The 22,336-nt window shown below is 36.6% G+C and overlaps 1 protein-coding gene and 1 pseudogene across 4 annotated transcripts in view; one reads left to right on the plus strand and one right to left on the minus strand.

Annotated features, from left to right (window-relative positions):
- REV3L (REV3 like, DNA directed polymerase zeta catalytic subunit) overlaps positions 1-22,336 on the minus strand; it is a 183,020-nt gene that overhangs the window by 140,319 nt on the left and 20,365 nt on the right. The gene's annotated exons all lie outside the window — the stretch shown is intronic.
- On the plus strand, positions 6,761-6,852 carry LOC116868244 (annotated as a pseudogene).

Here is a 22,336-nt window from a genome sequence, read left to right on the forward strand (position 1 = left end):
AAAAATTAGGAGGACTAGAATCCTTTGCCTCAGTCATGTCAAACATGCTCACTTTATTTCCTTGAATTAATTAATATACTCTATTACCAGAAGAATCATCACTGAAGAAATAGGAAAATGGCTGATGTGGAGAATTGTTTGAAGACAATAAAAAAATATGATTAGTATTTAGATGGAAAATACCATAACTCCTATTCTCATTCTTTAAGGTCAAGCTCCCTTGTTTAGTTCAACTATATACACCTTCCTTTACCTACAAAAGTTAAGTGCACAACTTATTTCCTCATTTATGTCTTCAGAGCACTTATATAAATCTATTATATTTATGAATTTACACTGTTTACATACAGTGGAATCACATCATATGTGCATTTACTGGTAGGAAGGAATCAATGGGGATGGAAAGAGACTCAGGTAGAGAGGTAGATCAAGTGAATGACGATGAGAATGTAGTTAAATCGTGCCAGTATGCCCAGTCAATAAATTTACGACCTAGTATCATGAGATAGGGTATATAAATATAATTCCTTAGTTTCAGTTCCTTCGTATTTCTACAGTGGAAGCAACTCCTACTGAAAGTGCCAACTAAGTGTGATTCTGGTTAAACGATACAGTTCATAAATTTTCATTAAACATGGCCCTGCTTATGGGCCAACTATTTCGACTAGAGCTGAGGGAAAGTGATGAGTGTCTGTGTCTGTAAATAAGGAAAATTAAGCTGCTGGACTTATTAAAAGATAGTGTGATAGAACTCATGCAGTTTGAGAGACTATCAAGGGAAATTCTGCCTAATTCTAAAAAAAAGGTTTTAACCTCATACCTTTGCCTCAGAACCTAATTCCCATGTAAGATGCAACTTCACTGTTTCTGTCTCCACACCTACAGTGTGAGTTCCATGAACACATGCATGTCTTCTTACTCTTCCTATCCTCAATACCTAGAATAGAGGGGGTGTTTGATCCACACTGGCTAAGCATATGCAACATAATATATGTACTTGGTCTTTATGTCTCATTCCACAACCCCACTCCCCACCTGCCACCTCACCTCCAGAGAGGCGAGAAGACTTGAAAGTTTAGTTCAATCACCAATGGCCAATGATTTAATCAATCCTGACTTTGTAATGAAACTTCAACAGAAACTCTGGAACAATGAGGTCTGGGAAAGCTTCCTGGTTGGTGGTACATCCTGACTCCACAGAAATATCTGAGCTCAGGACCCTTCTGAACCTTGCCCTATGTATGTTTTCACCTGGCTGTTCACCTGTACTCTTTATAATAAACTGTATAAATATAGCGTTTTTCTGAGTTCTGTAAGTTGTTCTAGCAATTTATTGAACCGAGGGTAGGGAGGGTTGAGAGAATCCCTGAATTTGCAACTGGCTAGGCAGAAGTACAGGCAGCCTGGGTATCCTTTTGGGGCTGGCATCTGAAGTGGGGGTGATCTTGTGGAAATGATCAAGGATTGACCCTGTGGGGGTCTGATTAATTTCAGGTAGTGTCATAATTGAGTTGAATTACAGAACATCTATAGCTGATGTCAGAGAACTGAGAATTTATTGTTGGATAACCAACAGGCCATCTTTTTCATACTGGTTAACTCCTTAAGAGGTCTTTCAACTGAGTCTTGTAGAAAATTCGACTGCCTTTATTTTTTCTTCCTTATAATTTCTACTCAAAAGCTAACAAAGATATTTATAATGCCCTCCTATCTTCCCTATTTGCAAGAGAATGAGAAGGGACTAAATTAAGGATCAACTTTCCATATTAGACTAATTAATTAATTAAACTAATAAACAGCAAAATATAACACTAACAAATATTTTTATGATTAATATGTCAAGAATGTGATGAAATGACATGTCCAAAATTCATGTGTAATTTAGTTTGCAGTTATTACTACAGAAAGGAAAACAGTAATTACTTTGACTTTCAGAGTGACTGGGAACATCAGTTTGGGTACTATTTAAAGGCTCATGCAGTATGGTATACCATCGCATTTTTCTAAAAAGGCTAGCTTTAAAAAATTAAACTGCTAACAGTGTTTTCAAGCCAGAATCTCCAAGAAAATGTATACCTCTCAGACTAAATGTCATAAAAATAACTAGTAGTTATTAACCTTTGCTAAAAATAAAATTCTGGCTTATAAAACAAATACTGTTTTGGGGCACCTGGTTGGCTCAGTCTCAGGTTCATAAATTCAAGCCCCAATACTGGGTGTGGAGCCTACTTAAAAAAACAAAACCAAACCCTATATATTGTTTTAGTTTCAGATGCCTTACAGCCAGAATGGTCATCTTAATCTTAATCTTAATCTATGTGGTATTTCAATTCAAAGGTAAGTAATCCAAGGTCTTAAAGTAAAATTAATAATTTGATTAGTATCTGAAGATTCACATCCAGTGATGTAAAACAGTATTAATTGCTAATCAAGATAAAGTCACTATTCTTTCAAAGACACATAAATAAAATAAAACAATACAGGTAATTAAATTAATGCAAGTCTAGTAAACCGTTCAATGCAACCATTCTTTATGATAGTTCAAAATAAACTATCTACAAGAAAGTAAAAAGATAACACAGAATAAGAGAAACTATTTAGAAATGTTTGATAATGGATTTGTGTCTAAAGTAACTTATAACTCAGTAATAAAAAGACAAATAACCCAATTTTAAAATGGGCAAAGGATCTGAACAGACATTTGTCCAAAAAGATCTAAAAATGGCAAGTACATGTAAAAGACGCTCAACATTAGTAGCCACCAAAGCAAATCAAAACCACAATGAAATATACTTCACACCCACTAGACTGCTATAATGAAAAAGTGAGACAGTAACAAGTGTTGTGGATAAACTGGAAACCTCATATACTGCTGGTAAGTAAGAATGTTAAATGGGATAGCTGCTTTGGAAAATAGGTTGGTAGTTCCTCAAAAGATTAAACATGGAGTTATACGATCAGCAATTCCATTCCTAGTTATATGCCCAAGATAAAGATTTTATTTATTTATTTGACAGAGAAATCACAAGCAGGCAGAGAGGCAGGCAGAGAGAGAGAGGAGGAAGCAGGCTCCCCGCTGAGCAGAGAGCCCGATGCGGGGATCGATCCCAGGACTCTGAGATCATGACCTGAGCCGAAGGCAGCGGCTTAACCCACTGCACCACCCAGGCGCCCCTATATGCCCAAGATAAATGAAAATTTACACCCACACAAAAACTTGTACATGAATGCTCATTGTAGCATTTATCATAATAGCCAAAAGGTGGTAATAAAGGTCCATCAACTGATAAATAAATATAATGTGGAATAGCCATACAATGGGATATTAATTCAGCCATTAAAAGGAATGAAATACTGATAACAACTTGGATGAATAGGCAAATTGTAAACTGTATCTGAATAAACCTCTTACATAATTGTTTAGCCCATACATACTCATTGTTTTATTTTGGTAGTCTCTAATGAGAAGACCTCTAATTTTGAATATACCATTAGTGTTAATGCATTCATTAAAATGAATTATTTGATTTGCATCACATAAATTCTGACTAAATTGAGAGAAATATAACCATTAGTCCCTAAAACCACTTTATATATCTCTATTTCCACTTAATGATGCACTAAGTATATTATTTTAGACATTTAATCACATTAAGGTAAATTGTCAAATTACAGAGAGATGCTCTACTTATAGTGATCATTACTAAAAACAGATAATGATTAAGAACTGTCAATGTAAGATTAAGTTTCTTCAGACAATAAAACATTAAGACAATAAACTAAAACTGACCTACCACATGCGCTTAATATTTGCTCTGTCAAAAGTAGAAGCGGCATACCCTCCTCCTACCCCTCAAACCATCCCCTTGAAAAATGCTATATAACTTTTGTATATGAATTAAATGGAAATTTTCTTATGAAAATTCTTATGTTCAGTTACTCAACAGTATCAGACTGCTATGGCCATTTAGTTCTACTAAGCATAAAGTTGGGTATATGGGGGCCTGAATAAAGCAGGTATAAATCATAAAAATCAGAACTCCAAAATATTTGACAAAAACATACTGCCAAACCTATCTAAAATAATGCAAACCAGAAGTCAATGGAGCACCATATTTAAAGTATTAAAAGAGAAAACTGAATTTTTTTTAGTGGTTGCTTTTGAGTTTGCTGTATACATTTAATCTATATCCACTGTCAAATAACATTATACTGCACTTCATGGGCAGTACCTTAAAGCAGTATTCCAAATTCCTCTCTCCTACCCCTTGTGATATTGCTATCAAATTTCACTTATCTTAAAAAATAAATAAAGAAATAAATAAATTTCACTTATCTATAAGCTAGAATCACTCTATACGTTGTTCCTATTATTTTGAAATTATCTGTTATATCCATTAAAGACAGAAAATAAAGGGTTTTGGAGCACCTGGGGGGTGGCTCAGTCTCCGGGTCATGATCCCAGGGTCCTGGGATCAAGCCCCACATCAGACTCCCTGCTCAGTGAGAGGCCTATTTCTCCCTCTTCCACTCCCCCTGCTCGTATTCCCTCTCTTACTGTCAAATAAATAAAATCTTAAAAAAAAAAAAATGGGGGGGGGGGGGGGGGGGGGGCACCTGGATGGCACAGATGGTAAAGTGTCTGCCATCAGCTCAGGTCATGATCCCAGGGTCCTGGGATCAAGCCCTGCATTGGGCTCCCTGCTCAGCGGAGAGTCTGCTTTCCCCTCTGCCCCTCTCCCCCTGCTCATGTTCTCTCTTTCTCAAATGAATATTTTTAAAAAATTTTAAAAATAAAATTTAAAAAAAGATAAAAGGTTTCATTTTACCTTCATTTATTCCTTCACTAACTTTCCTTTTTTTCTGAATAACTTATTTTAACATTTCTTGCAAGGCAAGTTAACAGTTCTTATACTTTTGAAATTTAAGTTCAATGTATACAGAATTCTAGGTTGGTGATTTTTTTTTTTCTTTCAACACTAAACATTTCTTTCTACTCTCTATGCTTGTATGGTTTGTGAAGGGAAGTCCAATGTAATTCCTAGCCTTCTTTCTGTATAAGTAAGGTGTTTTTTTTCTCCTCTAGCTCCCTTCAAGATTTTCTCTTTGTTTTTGGTTTCCTGCAGTTTGGAAATGATAGGTCCAGGTGTAGATTTGATGTTTGTCATATTCGGTGTCCTCTGTGCTTCCTGGATTGGTGGTTTGGAGTCTGTCATTAATTTTGGAAAATTCTTAGCCATTATTACTTCAAATATTTCTTTTGCTCCCTCCTCTCTTCTCCTGATGTGCCTATCAAAGGCATTCTTTACTTGTTACAGTGTTTTTGATTTCTATTATTTTCTTTTGATTCTTAGAATTTCAATCTCTGCTTACATTACCCATCTGTTCTTACATGTTGTTCACTTTTTCCATTAGAGCCTTTAGCATACTGATTTCCCAGTCTGACAGTTCCAAAATCTCTGCCATATCTGACTAGAAGTTAGACTATCTTTACTGTAGCTACGGGTATCAAAAACTAAAATTTCCTCAAACATCCTTGTTGTCCTTGGGTCTTCCCAGAAACTCCTTTAACAAAGTGCAAACCATGCAGATCTTTCATCTTTAATCCTTTATTATTACCACTGTTGATGTAGTGGTAAAATGTGGGAGGAGGGGAAGTACTGCATAATCCAATGATGAGGTCTGAGTCTTTCAGTGGATCTGTATCCCTGGCTATGGCTTTTGAAAGTGCTCCTGGACTTTTTTTTTTTTTTTTCCAATCCACAGATGACACAGCAAGGCTAGAGAGGAAGTTGCGTGTCCCCAAGTTGGTTAGGCTCTGGTAGTTTTCCTTTTAGGGAGGGAGAGGACAGAATGCTATGAGCTGATTTCAAAATGGTTACTATTCCCCTCTTACTAAAACATAGGAAATCCCCCTGCCTCCCAATCTTAACTGAGAACCCAGTGGAGCCTGTGGAAGAAAAACTCACAAGAGCGTGAGAGCCCTCCTAAAACTAGATCCGCAAAAGTTTTTAACTATCAAGCTAATCCACACAGCTTCTGGCAGGTCATCAGTTACAGTTAAGTTTTCCTACCAGTTCTTGGCTTCATCAGTTTATGCTCCCACCAAGCTGTGATTCTTTGTATTCACCTGTCTCTCCAGTTTTGGAGGCACCAGTTTACTCTGTGATTTTAGTTCTCTGATGGATCTAAGAAGAACGGTTGCTTTTTAATTCAACTTTGTTCCTGATATAAGGACCTCAAGAGTGGCGACTTCCAATTTCTTTCATGTCTGAGTGGAAACCAGAATTTAATGTCTTTTTTATGTATTCCCATCATTCCTTGAACACTTTTTTTAATTTTCTGGAACAAGGAGAGGTTCTAGGTTCATTTCTGAGTTTTCTCAAGGGACTCTTGGTTACTTTTAGTGAAGAATACTGTTTAGAAATCAAGATCTGGATGCAAAGTATGCTCATTGCTATGGGGGTATCATTACTTCTAGAGCCTCTAAGCACATACTAGGAAATTTATATATTTATAAACATAAACACACTCTATATTTCTCTATCTATCCATCCATCCTTCTCTGTATATAATAAAAGTTATTCTCAAACCCCCAATTCCAACCCAACACCCTAGAGAAATTCTGTCTCTATGTCCATGCTTCTTTCTCTTTGGCCAACGTGAGAAACCTGGCTCCCATTTTCCTTAATGTATTCACTTGTTTGCAAAATCCTAAAAAACTAAGTACTTACTTTCAGAACTCCTACCCACTACCATTGAGAAAAGCACATATACTAAAATTGGAATGATACAAAGATTAGCATGGCCCTTGTACAAGAACGACACCCAGTATTTGTTTACTGTTCTTTTCCGAGGTGGGGGGAATAGGGTGGGCACAGAGCGGGGCGGGGGGGTAAAATTTTCAGATAATAAAATGCACAAATACTAACTACACTTTATTAATTTTGACAAATATATCTTTATTAGGTTTTGGAACATTTTCCATTTTCATCACCTCCAAAATGCCCTCGTGCCGCTCTTCAGTCACTCCCCACCTCCTGTGAGGCAGTCACTGTTCTGATTTATCACAGCAGATTTGTCTAGCACTTCATAAAAATGGCATACTTTTTTGTGCCCGAATTCTTTTGCCCAGCACTGCGATTTTAATGTTCATCCAGGATGTCACATGTATCAGTAGTTCATTCTTTTTGTTGTCCCATAGTAACTCCTTGTACGGATAATCAGTTTGTTTCCCCATTTTATATATGAGATAAGAGATTCAGAGTGCCTAAAGTCACAGAGTTAATAGGATGAGAAAAATTCCAAGGGCCTCAGAGCCAGAAGTATTATAAACTCTTGATTCTTAGTTTGGTGTTCTTTTCACTTTACCAAAGCACCAAATTTTAAAAATAACAACTGGGGCACCTGGGTGGTTCAGCTGGTTAAGCACCTGACTTTTGATTTCAGCTAGGTCATGGTATCAGGATTGTGAGATGGAGCCCAGGAAATCCGAGATTCTCTCCCTCACCCTTTTCCTCTCCCCTTCCACTCACTCATAAGAACTCTCTAAAATAAATCTTTAAAAATAAACAAATAATAAAAATAACAAAAACTCCAAGGATATATTTTATTTTATTTTTTTAAAGATTTTATTTATTTATTTGACAGGCAGAGATCACAAGTAGGCAGAGAGGCAAGCAGAGAGAGAGGGGGAAGCAGGCTTCCCGCTGAGCAGAGAGCCCGATGCGGGGCTCGATCCCAGGACCCCGGGACCATGACCTGAGCCGAAGGCAGAGGCTTTAACCCACTGAGCCACCCAGGCGCCCCTCCAAGGATATATTTTAACCATATAAATTTAGTGATGTATAAGGAACTACCTACATATAATCACATCACAGATGTAATAATATTTCTCAAAATCACCACTGTGATACTTTCCAATGAGTTCTTAGTAGGAAATGAAAAATATCTAAAATTAAAATGTTATTAAATCAAATGCAAATATTTTTAAATCTTTAAGAATATCTATAGTTAACATTGACATTTCTTCCATAATCCGTAAATTCATATTCCCTCCTAATCCTTACTTCTGCCAATGCTGATTTCAAATTTACCTGGTATTTCTTAAATATCTCTTAAACATCTACATAACTAAACATTATAACCAGTCTTCAATGAAAGTAATTTATACATTATTCATTAATTTCTTCAGTTTATTAAACTTATAAACTACCAAGAAGAGAACTCTCCTTATTCTAGCCTTTCTAGGCAATTTTTACCCTTTTGAGTCTCTCCTCAGGTCTGTCAAATCATCCAATTCTAATTCCCTAGTTAGAAAATGTATCAATCTCTCTCTCTTTAAAATGTAACATAAAAGACAAGTTTTTCTTCAACCTATAATCTTTAAACTCCTCCTCAAACCCTAATTTAGTAATTCTGTACTTTTCTGTAATTTTCCTATACTATGAAATGCTACTACATTTCATTTCATGAATTTCATTTCATTTCACGATGAAAGTTTATGGTAGCATCATTCAAGGTGACCTTAAGTCATTGCCATAGACTGAAGGGCCAAAAAGTAGAACACCGAGAGTGAGATTGCCATTAGAATAGGTTGTCCCATCATCTCCCCTACTGCCCAAACATGCATACCCTGTGTCTTGGCCCAATCTAGATGAACTTCCTGAAGATGAAGTAGTGGAGGAAGTAACAGAGAATTTGAGTTCTCTTCTTCAAAAGTATAAACAAATCTATGGATCTGTTTTATTTAATGTAGGTCCCAATGTGAGGTTCCCCTCTAATAGGTTTCTAGAATTCTCATGTATTCTAAAACATCCATCTCACAAGAACATGGTGAAATATAAAGCGTACCTTTAAGTACTGAGCATCTCTAGATACTGTATTTATTTGAAATGCTCCTACAAGTTAGGGGATATTATCCTAATTTTCCTAAGGTGAAAACAGATTAACTTCAGACTTAATCAATCTACCGTATATATGATGACCTGAGAACTTAGTCTATAACAAAAATAAGGTAGATGAGACCAACTGACTTATCGTATTTCATTTATAAGTCACAATCCTTAGCTCATAATTTATGTGAATGAAGGCCCTTCATGAAATGAAATGTAAAAATGAAATGTAAATGAATGATTTCATTTATGTGAAATAAAATGCTTATTATGATTTGGAGCGAAGAAAATGAAAGGTTTAAGATGGATCAGAGCACTGAATACAATTCTATAACAAAACTTCCCAATTCCCAGTCACCACACCAAGGACAAATGATGGTTTGATAACAGCTATGGCAAAGACAGCTGTTTAGCACCTGGTTTCACCTTTTGGTTTTAGGTTCCAAAAATTCCTGTGAACTTCTTTTTTCATCCAAACAAAATAAAAATTTTTGATATAGCCAAGATTTCATGCCCGAAGAGCTAGACCACAAGTCTAATGAAATTCGACTTTATTTGAAAGAAAAAGAAATGACAGGGATGTGATGACACCTGCTCATTCTTCTTGTGCACCATTAGAAAAACTGTACAAAGTAGGTTAATGTTTAAGATATACTTTCCTGAACTCCTTAATACTTTTCATCCTACTTCTTCTCTAAAAATATAGTGGCCAAAATAAAGGAGATCTGTGGAAAGCAATGATTAATCCAGAGAACTAATGTAGGTAGTCGGGCAACTGATCATTTAGTCATCTTTAAGAATTAACTGAAGATAATAAGATGGCAATGGGAAAAGAACGTAAGAAGCTCTTGGAACACGGCAAAATGCCTTGGAAGGGAAGGAAAAATAGAAACTTTTGGTTCCAGTTAAAGTGTCAAGAATATACTTCTATCTGAAGAAAAAAAAAAGTGTTAACAGGAATGCAGATAAAATAAAGACAATTAAAGGTAGTAAATAAATTTAGAAATTGGATTACTAAAAGTACCCTTACAAAGCTTACAAAGAAAGTATCTTTTAAAAATATTTTCTGGCCTAGTTGTTCCAAAGTAATAAGGAGAATAAGCCAACAATCAAACATACATTTTTACTGAACACCTAGTATATAAACGGTTTTGCATAGGTAATGTGATTTTATTTATTTTAAAAAAGATTTTATTTATTTGAGAGAGATAGAAAGAGAACATGAGTGGTGGGGAGGGACAGAAGGAGAGGGAGAAGCAGAATCCTCACTGAGCAGGGAGCCCAACTCAGGGCTAGATCCCAGGACCCCAGGATCATAACCCAAGCCTAAGGCAGAGGATTACTCGATTAACCAACCGAGCCACCCAAGCACCCCGGTAATGTGATTTTAAAATGAATTAAATATAGTCTCTTGCCCCATCTCTAGCTGGAGATAGGGTTGGGGCACCACGTTTCATATAAGACATAACAGAGATGGAAACAAAATGCTTAGGGAGCCTAGAGAAAAGAGAATTCGAATGGAAGTGTGGCAAAAAGGTTTCACAGAAGTGATATTTCCACTGGACTTTAAAGGATGGGCAGGTATTTAATAGGCATAGATAGGAAAAAGGTAGAGCAAGGAAAAAAAAAAACGGAATAACATGAGAAAGGTATGGGAGTTAGAAATAAGTGTAAGATATATTCAGGAAAATCCAAGTGTATATGAGTGGGGTAGAAAAATAGTGTTCATGATAAAGAGAGAGAAAATGAGAAAAGAAAAGCCTAGAGAAGCAGATTGGAAAAGAGACTGAGGAATCCCTAAACACTACATAATAAGTTCATTTTTAGCAGTAGGGATTCAAATTATTTTGAGCCTTAGAGACACACATAATCTAGGTTCTTACTATCAGATAAGCCTGCATACAAGTTAAATTTCACTTTAACAACTATGTTGTCTTGCAGTCATCAATCAGCAACTCTCATGTGAAATTTAAAATCAGAATAAATGCAGAAGCTGGTTAAATGCTAAATTTCAAAAGATATCCAGCTGCTCAATGGTCAACATGATTATAAACAGGGTGACCACTTAATTTATCATCTAAACTGGGATTTTTCAGAATAAAGGGGGGGCACTATTAATAATTACACTAGTATAAATTCAGAACATCCCAAGCAAACTGGGATGAATGGTTAACCTAGTTTTAAAAATTCCCCAAATCAAAGGGACTCTTACATTCTCTTCAGTGGGAATTTCCACTGTGGAGCAGGAGGAGAATCCAGTATTTGATATTGAGATCAACGGCTATAGCATTTTCAAGAAGCACATACTAAAAATGAGTAACAGATCTATTTTATAGTAGCGAGGCATGAAGGATGAATAACTTCATGCAAATCTGTATAAGACTTCTTTATCTTAACTAATGACAACCATACTGATTACTACAAAGCAACTACATACTGATTACTAACCTCACAAGCACATTTAGACTTAGATAGTATTCCCTAAGTTTCTATTTTTCATATTTGAAAACAAGTTAATTTTCAACTATACCAACCATCTCAAAGCATATTACTTTTTCTTTTAATACAAGAGAGGAAAAAAATCTGTTTTTATTGCTAAAATTACAGAAAACACTATGGCTTGGCAAAAGATTATTATGTGGATGGTTGCAACTAGGCCTTTAACCTTTTGCCAAATACCATAACACAGGTGTTCTGAATTACTAGTAAACCCAGATGTGAGGTATTTCAAATCCAACCAGAAATTAATTGAGACAAAACAATCCTATGGTCTTCATGAATGAAACCAAGAGCTTCTTTAAAAAAGGGAGGGGAGGAGAAACCAAGAACTTCTACTGTGTAATGTTAGCACTTTGGGAAAATAATTTAACTTCTTTCTAAATATTCATTCTAGTTAAAGTCTAAGACCTGATAAAGAAGGTCTTGTCACTGCAAAAAGAAATCAAACTTTTGATATTAGAAAATATTTACAATCACCTAATACCACAGGTTGGCCAACTTTTTCCCTAACAGGACAAATTGCAAATTTTTAGGTTTTGTGGGCCATAGAGTCTCTTGTTGATAATACAGAAATGAATGGAGGGGGCTGTGATCCAATAAAACTTTATTTAGAAAAACAGGTGGTGGGGCTGGATTTGGTTCTCTGGGCTTTATAAAAGTATAAGCGCCTTTGTATCCCTCGTCTCGGACAGTGTCTGGTACATAATATATGATCCGAAAATGTCTGTAGCTGAATCCTATTATTTAATCAAAAACATAAGCAAAATGTCTGAGCTATCTTGTTACAAACATTGTGTTTACTGAATGTTATTTGAGACTAACTTCCTAGTTAGAATTTGTAAGTTGGTATTTCTCACAAAAATACTTACTTCAAAATTTCTTTTCATTTAAAAAACTGTAATAGTATTATTAATCATGGTCATGTCACTACTGAACTCTGTTTACCCAAGATTAATACTAATTTTCTGGCTCCTTGGCCATTTACATAAATAGATAATCTAATTACACAGTGTAAGGACCAGAGCTGAAAGGTCATGTTGAGTTAAAGCTAGAGTTAATATCATGGCAAGTGAGAGTGAAAGGCAGGTGGAAAGAAGCCTGAGGAGAAGACTGGTGTGCAGAGGAGAGAATGGAAGAGAAGACAGACCTGTCTGTACCATGCAGTGAAGATCTGAGAGATTTCTCTGTATTATAATAATAAATCTCCTTTTTATTAGAGCTTCTGTGAAAGGGCTTCTGTTCTCTGCAGTTAAATGATTCCTGCCTAGAAAATGGATTATGAGACATTTGGAGAGGAGTTAATATTTGAGCTGAATTTAAAAAAAAAATGAAGACAGGGATTCTAGTCTACATGGATTAATAGGGAACAGATTTACCCTCCTGCCTGAAACAACAACAACAGAAAAAAAAGAAACAGACATTAAACATTAGCTAGTATAGGAGAGTAATCCCTGACAGAAGGAAACAAAATGAGCCCTCTTATAATAGCTCCCTGCTTAGAGAGCGCTTCCAGGGAGCAGAAAGGGAAAGAAGTCAGGTGGAGCTCAGCAATCTCCCTGAGTTGAGGAAGCAGGAGTCCAAGCTTGCTAGAATATGTCCAGTAGAGTACCACCGAGGAGACAGTCATAGAAAGATAGTAGAATAGATCTGGAGAGGGCCCCCTGAAGACTTTACTGAGTAACATCAGCACAAGCTTGTGAGTAACCTACCCAAAGCGAGAGAAGAACTAAAAGGAGCAGAGGGACCAATTTCAGGGGTCAGACAGTGCAAAAAGAATTTGTTTCATCCAGAATGGGAAAAAAATCTCACACTTCACAGGACATCAGGCAGAATAATCATAAGTTATTGCCTTAGTAATGGAGCAAAATATGCCCTGGATAAAGTTCATTCTGTTTCCACCTGGACAAGAATAAGAATAGCATTGAAAGTGTCAAACAATTTCCAAGTAAGTGTCCCAGAATAAAATAGAGTATTTCTAGAAATACAAAATATCCTAAACGCAAGGTTAAATTCATAATGTCTGGCATCTGATAAAAAAAATTATCAGACATGGAAAGAAATGGAAAAATATAGCCCATAATGAGAAGAAAAAGCAGCAACAGAAACAAGCCAACAACTGATAAGTATTGGGGGCAGCAAAAATATCAAGATAATTCTTATAATCTGTATGTTGAAAAAAGTGGAGGAATGCTTGGACATGTTAAGCAGAGATGTGGACAATATAAAAAAAAGGTGAATAAAAATTTTCATCTTACTAGAGATGAAAAATAAGTGTTTGAGATACATACAATAGATGGAATTAAAAGTACATAAGAAATGCCACGGGCGCCTCGGTGGCTTGGGGTGGCCCAGCTCTAGATTCTGAAGTCTCAGGATCAAGCCCCACATCAGGCTCCCTGCTCAGCAGGGAGTCTGCTTCTCCCTCTCCCTCTGCCCCACCCCATGCTCCTTCTCTCTCTCTCTCTGCTTGCTCACTTTCTCTCTCTCAAATAAATAAATAAAATCTTTTTTTTTTTTTAAATGCCAGAATGGGGGCGCCTGGATGGCTCAGGGGTTTAAGTCTCTGCCTTCAGCTCAGGTCATGATCTCAGGGTCCTGGGATCGAGCCCCATATCAGGCTCTCTGCTCAGCAGGGAGCCTGCTTTCTCCTCTCTCTCTGCCTGCCTCTCTGCCTACTTGTGATCTCTGTCTGTCAAATAAATAAATAAAATCTTTAAAAAAAAAAAAAGTCTGACAAAAAAAAAAAAAAAAGCCAGAATGAAGGATTAAGAATTTGAGAGCAGCAACAGAAATTACCCAAAATGAGGCACAAAATAATCCTGGAGGGGAGGGGAGGGGAGATCAAAACATTAGTAACCCACGCAACAACTTTAAGCAGACACATACATATGTAATTTGAGTCTTCAAGGTGGAGGATAAGTGCTATATAAAATTATATTTTAAAAAAAGAGGAAAGGACAGTATGGCTTCAAGTAGTGCATAAGAGCAAGCTATACAGATTATGGAGAGGAGGAAAGAAATGAGAAAAACTGTACATTTGGCTATAAATCTGACAATGGCTGACAAATAACATAGCTAGAAGCTATTACCTCTAAGAAAGAAGGAGAACCAGGATTAAGATATGATGGTAAGGAAAGAGAGAATTGAAAATATTTTAAAGGAAGAAATCATAGGAATTCATGACTAACTTTGTACTGAAAAGAAGAATGTTAAGAGGTTGAAATTTTGAAAAGGACCAGACTAGTTGAGTCCCAGCTTCTCTATTTACTATTTGAACTTGGAGAGGTTATTCAATATCTCTCTGGCTTACTTTCCTCATTAGTAGAGATAATAGCAGCGCCTATGTAACAGGGCTGTTTTGAGAATTAAATTAGTTAAAACATGTGAAGTACTTCGGCCTGTAATAATAAGTGCTTAATAAAGACTGGCTATTGCAGTTCTCAAAACTTTTGGTCTCAGGACTATTTTTCCCTCTTAAAAGTTATGGAGGACCCCAAAGAATTTTGCTTATCTGGGTAATGTTGATCAATATATACCATATTAGAAATTAAAACTGAGAAATAAAGTATTAACATTTTCATTCATTAAAAATAGTAAACCTGGGCGCCTGGGTGGCTCAGTGGGTTAAGCTGCTGCCTTCAGCTCAGGTCATGATCTCAGGGTCCTGGGATCGAGTCCCGCATCGGGCTCTCTGCTCAACGGGGAGCCTGCTTCCCTTCCTCTCTCTCTGCCTGCCTCTCTGCCTACTTGTGATCTCTGTCTGTCAAATAAATAAATAAAATCTTTAAAAAAAAAATAGTAAACCTATTACATGTTAACATGAGTAACATTTCGTTTTTCCAAAGAAAAAAATTGGTACAAAGATAGAAACTGTTTTACATTTTTGTAAATCTCTCTAATGTCTGGCTTACTAAGAGAAAGCTGGGTTCTCATATCTGCCTCTGCTCAATCTGTTGCTCATGTTGTTTTGGCTGGGAAAGACAACCAACCAATCTGTGTCATGTAGAAGCTTACACACCCAAGAAAGCTAAGATAGCATCTTCTGGGTAGAACGACGAAGTTTAAAAAGGGGGACAGCACAGTATTCGTTCTGTAAATCTTAAGAGTGCTTAAGAGGAGAATAAGGGATTAACTATAAACTACTCTAGTCAGCTCACAAGAGAGAGCCAGAGAAACTATTAAATTTATCCCACATGGGATATAAGGAGAACTGTAGAAAGGATGGAAGCACAAAGAATTCCCATATAAGATAATAGAGATACATAGTTCTACATAAACAGTAAGGAAATGCCTGGGCCTGCGCTGAGAGTTTAGAAAGTTTAAGCATAAGAAGCCAGATTTCCAAAGAACACAGAGAAAAAGAGAACAGGGCCAAGGAATGGAATCTGGGGCAGGTGGGGAGGCCAGGGGGGTGCTAGACAGAAGAAAAACAACTGAAATCTTTTTTGTGTGTGTGGGCAAAAGATTATTAAATAGAAAAACTTCACTAGAGTAGATATGTGAATGGCAAATAAGCACATGAAAAGATGTCCAGTAACTTAGAAACAAAAATTAAAACAATGAGGTATCATTACATTCCCACTAGAAAGGATACAATTTTAAAAAGACTAAGCCAGAACGAAATGTTGAGAATATGGAGAAATTGGACTTCCCATACACTGTTGGAGGTAATGCAAAATGGTATAGCTCTTTTGGAAAGGAGTTTGGTAGTTTCTTATAAAGTAAACTAAGTATATGACCCAGCAATCCTATCTCTAAGTATCTGTAAGAGAAATGAAAATATATATTCACACAAAGACTTGTACATGACTGCTCAGAGCAGCTTTATTCATAACAGTCCAAACTGGAAACTATCCAAATGTCCAGATCCCAGTGAACGGTGTAACCATATAATGGAATATGACTTAGCAACATAAAGGAACACACTACTCATCCATGCAAGAATACGGATGAAGGCACAAATAACTACATATTGTATATTCCATTAACATGAAATTCTGTAAAAGGCAAAACTGTAGTAATTATATTACATATTGTAATTATATAGTAATTACAGTGACAAAACAGATCAGTAGTTGCTGGAAGGGGGGAGGAAGCTTTGATTGAAAGGGCACAAGGAAACTTTTTAGAGTAATAGAAGCTTCTATATTATCATAATTGTGGTGATGGTGATTACAGGATGGATACATTTGCCAAAATTCATCTATCTGTATACTTAAAATTGGTAAATTTTGTTGTATATATGTTATACCTCAATAAAACTGATTAAAGAAAAAGAACAATGAACATATCTTCATCTTACCTGTCACTCACCAGGATTTCTTAATGTCTGACAGAAAATGGCACTAGGTAGGAAAGTACAGATGCAGAAATCATTGACAAGAAAGAACAGGGAGTTGATAGAAATGATGCAGTCATAAGAAGAAATGTCATTTTTATGAGATTCCAAAAATGAGAATATTTATTTTTTAAAGATTTTATTTGAGAGAGAGAGGGAGGGAGGGAGGGAGGAAAGGAGAGATCACAAGTGGGGGGGGGGGTAGAGGGAGAAGCAGACTCCCCACTGAGAAGTAGCCCAAAGCAGGGCTTGATCCCAGGACCCTGGGATCATGACCTGAGCTGAAGGCAGCCGCTTAACCAACTGAGCCACCCAGGCGCCCCAAGAAAACAATTTGCTTCTAAAAGAGACCTTGACCAGTCCAAAATAGGTTTCACTGTAATAGTATTTCTTTCATTATGTTCTAAGAACTACCTAAACCAGAAGCATCCCAGACCTTCTCTGCCAGAAACTCTGTGTGCAAAGTCCCTAAATCTCCTTTTAAATTTCTCCCAAAGAAATTCTTTGTGTAGTGCCTAATTGGCTCAGTTGGTTGAATATGCGACTCTTGATCTTGGGATTGTGAGGTCAAGCCCCACAGTGGATGCAGATATTACATAAAAATAAAAATTCTTTAGGGGCATCTGGGTGGCACATTCAGTTAAGCAACTGACTTGGTTTCAGCTCAGGTCCTGATTTCAGGGTTGTGAGATCAAACCTCACACTGGGCTCTGTGTTGGGTGTGGAGGCTGCTTAAGACTCTCTTTCTCCCTCTCCCTCTGTTCCCCCCTCTTAAAAAAATTATTTTACAAACTAAATCAGAAAGAGCCACTGTTCTAGAAGGAACGTATACATGTATACACACACATATGTGTACTATGTTTGCAATAGCTCCGAGTGAATAGTATTAAATAGCATATATGATTTCTTTATGAAAACACAGAATCATCATTACTTCATGGAGATGTAAGCAGCTCAAAGGAGCTCATATACAAAATCCACTTAGGATACTGCCAAGGTACTCAATGTATTGCTTGCCAATCACCCTGGACTTAAGTAAGAAGATAATTCAAGCAAAGAAAAGAAAGATCCTTTGACCATACCAAGTTTGAAGTTCCATGAAGCCATACTGCTTCTGTTTCACCACTATCTACCGGCCAGTAGTAGGTGACAACCACTTCAATTTTAATTACAATTTATAATATCATGACTTTTTTTTAAATACGCGATTTTTTAAAAAGCAATATGCTAGGTTTTCCTCTTTATAAATTTTGTTGACTTGTTACAGAACTTCCTATGGGCTTTCTCTATACACTTGACTTATTTTCAAACATCTTTAAAATCAAAAGAAAACACAAACAATGAAACAAAACAATGTTAGGAACTGTAGAGAACAAAGCTGAATGAATAGCCAGGGTCTTTACCTTCATGAGGTGGTTTGCTTATGTGTGTCACAATATACATAAAACTTACCATTTTAATTTTTTGAGTGTACAAGTCAGTGGTACTAATGAGCTCACACTATTGTATAACCATTATCACATCCATCTCTAGAACATTTTCATCATCCCAAAATGAAACTCTGCACCCATTTAACAATAAATCCCCATTTATCCCCTCCCAAGCTCCTGGTAACCACTAATTTACTTTCTTTCTCTATGAATTTTACTATACTACACATCTCATGTAAGTGGAATCATATACTATTTGTTCTTCCATCATGAGCTTTTTTTCTACCACTTTTTATTGCATATATAGGCACCACGCACTGAGGACAGACACAAAGACTGGCAACATACAAATCTGCCCTCATGAAATTTATACTCTAGTAGGGAAGTCAGACAAGTCAATAACAACAACTTGCATGTCAGTGTGATAACAGCTCTAACAGAGGTACAAAGTACAATGATGGCACAAAGGATTAATTAACTCTAAGGAAAGTCAAGAGCACTTCACAATGGAGGTAGTATCTCAGGACATTTTAAAACAGGAAGAATTCCCTGAATGGACATCGTCATTTCATCCAGAGGAATGGAATACATTCATTCATCAAACATTTAAGGAGGGGCAACACTATCCCCAGCATGCCATACCTAGGACAGTCAGAGTCCCCGCTTTCCTTAAACTAAAAGTAAATGCAGAGACATAAGATATGCATCCGAGGAAGAGCAAGCAGTTCAGACTAAAAAGCAAAGTGCCTGGGGAAGAAGAAGATGAGGCTGGGAAGGCATTCAGGTATCATCAGATCATGGAAAAGTCATCCACAGTTTTACTCTATATGGTAAGCCAGTTTCAAAACTATAGAATATATAAGAATCATTGATGGCACTTGCCAGAAGTACACATTCCTAGACAACCCCAGAGGATTTAATTTCATATGTCTGGGATGGACCTTAGGAATCCGTATTTTTAATAAGTGCCCTAGGTGATTCTAAAACAGGCATATCCATGGACTACTTTTGGGAAACATCTCTGTACTTCATGATGTGAACTACACATCATATAGTTCATGATGGCTTCAAAGAGAAGAATTATATGAATAGATTATATGTCTTGGTTTATTAATTTTCCCCCTTGTTACAAAGTAACACATGCTTTTATAAGATATAAAAAAGCACAAGAAAGAATTACTTAAATCTACCACCTTCACATTGTCTTATTATTTCTCTAATGTTTATATTATATACACTCTTAAACAGAAGGATCATACTGTACTATTTTGAAGCATATTTTCTTCACTTAGCCATGCAAGTGAACACTTCCCCTTTATATTCTTTCTCAGTCAGATTTTTGATGACTATATGGCAGACTATATATATCATATTGTAAGGGCCTATTTAGCTGGAGCGATTCCATCGGGTTAAACAGTGATTTTGTTGTTTATGCAGTAATACTTAAACTGACCCTGCACACCACCCCCCAAGGGGAACTTACTTAAAAGCAAGTCCGGGAAACCAGTAGAATGTGGTCAACCAGTCCCTGAAAACAGAGCCCAAATACAAGGGCGGGTCAGGTCAGATGGAGACAACCGAGCCCGAATGCGGGGATGAGTTGGGTCAGGTGGAGACATCCAATCAGTGGAGAGCGTATACTGTCTCCCTAGCTACAAGGAGTGTGGGCCCCGCCTTTTGGGCGCCAATTCTGACCAAGGTGATAGGCTAGTTCAAACAGCTACTATGGGGTGAATTGTAATTCAATTGGCCACCCATGTGTGACCTAGCATGACTGTGCAGCTTTCTCTGTGTGTTACAATCTCACTGTCCACCTGTGTGTGGCCAGGCTCAACCACATGGCCTTTGCTCTGTAAAAGTTAGTCTGTGAGGCTGGGGGTGGTCGCCCTCTCTGTAAGAGGCGGCCCCGAACAGTCTGATTCTCGATGCTTGGTGGGAAATAAAGTTTTGCTTGACCTTCACTTTGTATCAATCTCATTCCTTTGACCACGGACCTAACAATATACATGTAATTATCCTTCTTTTTATTTTTTTTTTTTTAAGATTTTATTTATTTGTCAGACAGTGAGAACACAAGCAGGAGGAGAGGCAGGCAGAGGGAGAAGCAGGCTTCCCACTGAGTAAGAAGCCCAATGTGGGACTCCATCCCAGAACCCTGGGATCATGACCTGAGCTGAAGGCAGACACTTAACTGACTGAGGCACTCAGGCGTCCCTATCCTTCATTTTTTTTTTAAGCACCGAGGTTATTAACAATTTTTCACAGTTTCTCCTGTACTACTGTCAATATGTCATCATTTGGATAAAATCTGGGTTTTAGAACAATCACTCTATTGACATTGTAAGGGCTGAATTTGAAAAGAGGTGAATTCAGAGACAAGCTGAGAGACTACTATGGTCCAAACAAAAATAATGAGACCTCAATTAAAGTTGTAACAATGGAAATGGACAGAGAATGGATTTGAAAGTCCACAATCTACATGTAAAGTTCTGTCATCTGTTTAAAACTATATATAAAGAAATAATTCCTCTTTTTCAATAAATATTTACCAGAGCCCTACAATGTATCCAAGAATAATTAGTGAGAAAAACATACCAGGATAAAAGAACACAACACATCTGCACTTTTATGTCTGTGTATATGTGTAGGATCAGGGTTCCAACTGCATCTAAGTAATTCAGAGTCTTCCTTCTTATCAGAGGAAAAACAATTCCCTATTCTGATTCTACAATTGTAGAAGTAGAGCCAGAAAATGTCATAGTTGTCAACAAAAGCTTGACCTTCTGTTCTCAAGTTATATGCTGGGGCTATGGTGGGCGTTTAACGCACTAAACAAGAAACTGCCCATGATCAGGTTTACTTCAATTTTTAAATGAATCTGCATATACCAGGGCTTTCTGCCAAAAAAGCAAATGTTTCATGCATTTGGCTCCTTGTCCTTTTATGTGGCTAGTGTCCAATATCAACTTGGAGATGTCCCCATCTCAAAATCTGCCAGCTACTGAAACATGGGTCAAACAAAAAACATTTTTCCTTTCTATGAGAAAGTATAATGTATCATGACAAGGAATCTTATTAGGGAAAGCTGAGCTCACATAAAAAATGCTTACAGTGAACCAGTTCCCCCAATATCTTTTTTTTTTTTTACTAATGCCCATTAAACTTCAGATTTCAAAAGTAATGATTTTTTTTAATAATTAAACGTTAGATTCTTGAATCACACATATCCAAAGATTCTTTAGTAAATCTGACATACCTCAAGTGATGTAAATGAAAAAAATTAGAAGCATATCTTCCTTTTGAGATAACATTCCTTTTTATTCATTTACCACGTAATTTTTTCAAAACTAGAGAGATCTCATTTATCACTTTTGATAATTCAAAGTATATGTACTCAAAAAATTTTCCCACACTTTGAAATTTCCAAGTTTTATTTATATTAGTTGGTTTATTAATTTTTAGTGATCTTGAAACTTCCATGTATAAAAAAAGCTCTCCTTTAAAAGGCATCCCATTGGAATGCCTGGGTGGCTCAGTCGTTAAGTGTCTGCCTTAGGCTCAGGTCATAATCCCAGGGTCCTGGAATTGAATCCTGCATCAGGTTCCTTGCTCTGTGGGGAACTTGCCTCTCCCTCTGCCTACCACTCCCCCTGCTCGTGCTCTCCCTCTCCCTGACAAATAAAGAAATAAAATCTTTAAAAAACAAAAACAAAAACAAAAAAATAAATAAAGGCATCCCATCTTCACTTCCAAAAACACTTTCTCAATTAACAGACCACAAAAAAACAAAATACTATTATTAATTTCTTACTTGTCTTTCTCATGTCTATTTAATTCTACATAGTCCTAGGTGAGTAAAATAAGCATATCTGGGTCTAGCTACTTGGTAATTTGTAGTATTTTTATTCCAAATTAAATATGTACTATTATAATAACTGAGGCATAATTCAGAATGAAAATCCAGTGAATTTCAAGTGATTAACACAGGTAGAAAAATAATACATATAAAACATATAAAATTGAAACGTACTTTAGGATCTAATTATTACATTAAATTCTATCTCCACAACAATAGCCATAATCCTGGGCCATATCTCATTGTCCTTAAATCTAATCAGGCTGTTCTTTAGCTGGGACACAATTTATTATTTACCTTTATTTTACTAATAATCTGA

Source organism: Lontra canadensis, unplaced genomic scaffold (genome assembly GCF_010015895.1).
Source record: "Lontra canadensis isolate GAN:19392208 unplaced genomic scaffold, GSC_riverotter_1.0 scaffold14, whole genome shotgun sequence".
Taxonomy (NCBI): domain Eukaryota; kingdom Metazoa; phylum Chordata; class Mammalia; order Carnivora; family Mustelidae; genus Lontra; species Lontra canadensis.